The sequence below is a fragment of the Fragaria vesca genome, linkage group LG1 (genome assembly GCF_000184155.1).
Source record: "Fragaria vesca subsp. vesca linkage group LG1, FraVesHawaii_1.0, whole genome shotgun sequence".
Classification (NCBI taxonomy): Eukaryota; Viridiplantae; Streptophyta; class Magnoliopsida; order Rosales; family Rosaceae; genus Fragaria; species Fragaria vesca.
Window position 1 is genome coordinate 4,627,308 of NC_020491.1, and position 4,503 is coordinate 4,631,810.

The following is a 4,503-nucleotide window of genomic DNA, read 5'->3' on the forward strand; positions in this document are numbered from 1 at the left end:
GAAGGTCGATCGGAGGAGGTGGATGCAATAATAGGAATATTAGCGCAGAATGCAGAGGGAGAACCGCAAAGGCTGGAAAAAGCTTGACGGACGGCAACGTCCATCGCAGAATCGGATACGAAGGAGGCGAGGAGGGGAGGAAGAAGAAGGGATCTGCGGCTCTGCTGCGGTGGAGGAGACAAGTAGAGGCGTACGTGTATGCCTGATGAGGAAGAAGCTGGTGGGGGAGAGTCTGAGAGCTTGAAAGAGAGAGTCGAAAATATCTGAGAGGAAATGTATAAAATAGGAGGAGGACGAAATAATGGTGGGGGCGATGGAGATGATGCCCCCACTTGATCTGAACACGTAAGCATGTTTCACCTTTTCCTTCTGATTTGCTGATTCTGGTTAAAATATTCAGGTATTGATCTAGGGTTTCGGGTATTTTTCTTCTTTTTCTGGGCAAATCAGAGACCTGGTATTTATCGAGAAAACAAAGAGACCTGGTACTGCTGGGGAGTGCTGGCTGCTGCTTCACCACAACAAGCAGCTATATTCTATTCGGCTTCACCAGCCTTGGAATCTAGTACTGTGCGTAAGCATTGACGTCAAATCACACACTTGTCCTTTTTTTTTTTTTTTCTTTAATTACATATTAGTTTTCTATTTACATGTTGGTTGATTGCTCCATCTTTTATCATTCATATGAGGAATTTTGATGTACTTTGACAAAAATACAGCGTCTATATGAAGAGAAGTGTTGATAAATATGGTATGGCACTAGCGATCAGCCCGGGTTTATTAATATAATAAATGATTAAATTCAGTTTATCTTCTTAAATTTTAAGGTTAAAATCAGTTTGGAATTTCTTTTTTTCAATCGTGTTAGTCATTGTACTCTCAAACGACATCATCTAATTCCAAAATTTAAATTTAAATCCAAATATAGTTGAGTTTGATCTATGCAAATTGACGTATTTTCATCGTTAGAATGTCCACTTATCCTTTTTCTAGCTTAAAAAGCTCAAACGTGGTCGATCCTCATGTCACCTCCAAATCTGCAAATGACGTTTTTTTAGAGCCATATTAAAATTTTGTATTTAGTTGATAATGTTTGAGAGTACAATGACTAACGTGATTAAAATAAAACGTAAGAGACCAAACTGATTTTATCCCTAAAGGTTAAAATGAATTTAATCCATTAATAAAAGATGCATTACAAAGTGATAAAAGAGTTTTAATGGGATCGAGCATGTCGAATTTATAAACAAAACTTGCTAAAGGAAGCTCATTGATCATACATATATAGTGTCAATTTTTTAACACAATTTTTTGTTGTAGTGCAACGTGCACTAGATTTCATTTTCTACAATGTCTGTGCATCTTTTCTCACCTCTTTTCTCATGTGAGCTTTCGTGTGTATGGTGATCGGTGTTTCTATGAATATACAAGCTTCCTGGCTAGTTTCTTTTCAAGATTGGTCCAAAGGTAGATAAGGACAAGATTATCTCTGAGTCGTAGGTTATTCTGTCAATTAATGGTCATTATCAATATCACCATGACACCGTATGTCTTCATTGAACATGAGACCATTATACACACACATATAGTATAGTATTACACCGCGAGAGAGTATTCAATGCATCAATATATATTTGCATAGATGGTTATTTAGTAACATCAATTACATTTTTTCAATTGGCCCGGCCACCAACCCACCAAGCATGCATGCTGCCAATGTGCTCTACCATAATACCATTGCCTTCTTGCACCACCGCACCGTCACGTCGAATGTTTTTTAAATCGCAAATTAACATTGTTTCATCCATCAAATTGGTCAATTATTCAACAAAGAAAATATACGTCCAAAAATAAAAAAAACGGTTGACAGAGTTCCAATTTCCAAACCCCCATATTTGCATGTGGAAAATAAAAAAGAGTGAAAGAAGCCCAAAGAAGAAATATTTTCTTTTTGATAAAAAGAAACAAGGGAAGTATAAATGCAAAGTAAAGTTTGAAAGTACAAGACGGCTAAAAATTGTAATGGGCTCAGTCATCAAGCTGCAGCTAATAGCCGTTTGGAGAAAACCACCTTGGTCGACGGGTCCAGGCGATTAAACTGCGACTACACCCAGGAAAATGACTCGTGCGTCACTAACCTCGAGACTCGGGACACGTGTTGACGCTACAAAGTCATCTACGAAAATCATCTACAACCACTTCCAGAATCTTCACCTGCGTGTTCAACTACTTCATCGACACGTACAGAAGCCTAAAATCCGGAATATATTATATATTCGCTTCCGGAAGTATCAGGAGCGAAGGTTCTATAAAAATAAATAAAAACGAGTCGCACACACCTATCACAAACACGTGTCGATATTTGGATTTTATTAATATTCAAATGAGATAGCGACTTGCAATCTGATAATTGTCGAAAAAAAAAAAAAATATGAAAAACTTGCAAACGCTCCCGGACGTAGACATAAAAACTTGCAGACGCTTATGCATAGTTTTCCTCTAAAAAAAACAAATGACAATGTCCACTAGCTTTAATTTTTAAAAATTTTATTCTCACTAATAAAATCAGATTTTAAAATTCCTAAAGAGCTAACTTAAACAACAGAAAAACAAATATACCCTTAATGAATTAAATAAACTACAATAGACCATTATAAGAGCAGAAAGACAATTATACCCTTAATGAATTAAATAAACTACAATAAACCATTATAAATATAAAAATTTATTATAAAATAAAGTTTTTATGACCGGATTCTCACTAGCAATGACGTTGACCGGATTCCAGCAACCTTTGACCGGGCTCCGAAGACCGTTGACGGGACTCCGGGGGCCGTTGTGCTTTAGATACTTATAACATGTCTCTATTGGGGGCAATATGCCTACCTATTGAGGTCAGTAGGACCTCCTACTAGGCTAATATGCATTTTCCCTAGCATTAAAGACTCTAATTTGTTGCCTTCATACGTGTAGTTCAAATATGCCTGGAATACAGCACTCACCTATACATAGTGCATAAAATCAATAAGCACCAATGCACCATCATCGATTCCATGAAAGTATCTAATAACATGATCACATTCCAATCAGTTCTCAAAGTCCATATGACAAGAATCAAAAACACACAGCAACATTGTGTAGGAACAGAGCAAAAGTATAATGTAATTACTCCAAATTAAAACACTTGGACATTTGACGCCCTACATTTTCATCGATGTAATTGTTGACCAACTTTCCTATTGGAATCACGCTGGGATAGATCTAAACATAAAAAACACAACTTTCGGCATCTCATTGTTGCATGTATCCACTAAAATACAAATCATTTCTGTTAAATCAGTACTGAAAACTTAATCAAATCCTCACATAAACAATTCATTGTGCTTGATTCGCCACCGATAACCCTATTAACTAGCAATTTCCTTAGCATCTTCAACGAATCCATGAAAACAAAACTAAAATTCAAAAAACAATCTTGAAATGAACTCGATAACCGGAACTGAAGAACAATAAGAAGAGGAGTTGCCTGAAGAGTTCCGGTGGCGAACTTGACGCGGATGGTGGACTTGGACTCCAAGCAGAACTCGTGCAGGTAAGCAAGTCCTCTGACAGCATCAAGTGCAATCTTCATTCTGGTGGCCCAATTCAAACGACTATTCAATCCCAAGGGACCTGTGAGAGAGATATTACACTTCGCAGTGCTAAAAAGAATCAAAAATTTACACACACATTTATGAGGGTATATAATTTTCTCTTTGAATTGTCAACTTTGCCTACATTAACTAGATTTTTAAAATGCTACACTGGAAGAGCATGTGATTCCAACAATTACCATGGAGCCAAGCCTCCAGTCTTCTCACTTTGATTATTAATCGATCCCTCACATATCATATGAATAAATCAATGAACAAATGCGATTTGAAATTTGTGAACAATGAGTGTGAGAACAAGTATCTCTGACGATCAAAATCGGCGCAATTGAAAATTGGATTTAAAGCAGAAAAACGAGACCTGAGCTTATGCGAGATGCATACCATCGTTGTTGTCATCCTCACCGATGCCTCACCACCACGTCCCGAGCCCAACCCGATCTCACCGGAAATCAACCCTAGACTTATCGAAAATTACCGAAATTGGTAGAGTGATCTCCCTCTAGACCAAGCCGGGAGGCGCGGCGGCGTGATTCTTTGGTGACATCGATGTGTTTGACGGTGAGGATTGGGGAGTGGAGAGAGGAGCCGTTGAGAGGTGGTAGAGGTGGAGGAGATGTGGAGGGAGAGCCGGTGAGGGAGGTGCGGTGGTGAATTTGCTCCCGGAAGACGGCTCCGGCGAAGCACAAGCACATCTAGAGAGAGAGAGAGAGAGAGAGAGAGAGAGAGAGAGAGAGAGAGAGAGAGAGAGAGAGAGAGAGAGAGAGAGAGAGAGAGAGAGAGAGAGAAGTAAGTAAGTAAGTAAGTAAGTAAGTAAGTAAGTAAGTAAGTAAGTAAGTAAGTAAGTAAGTAA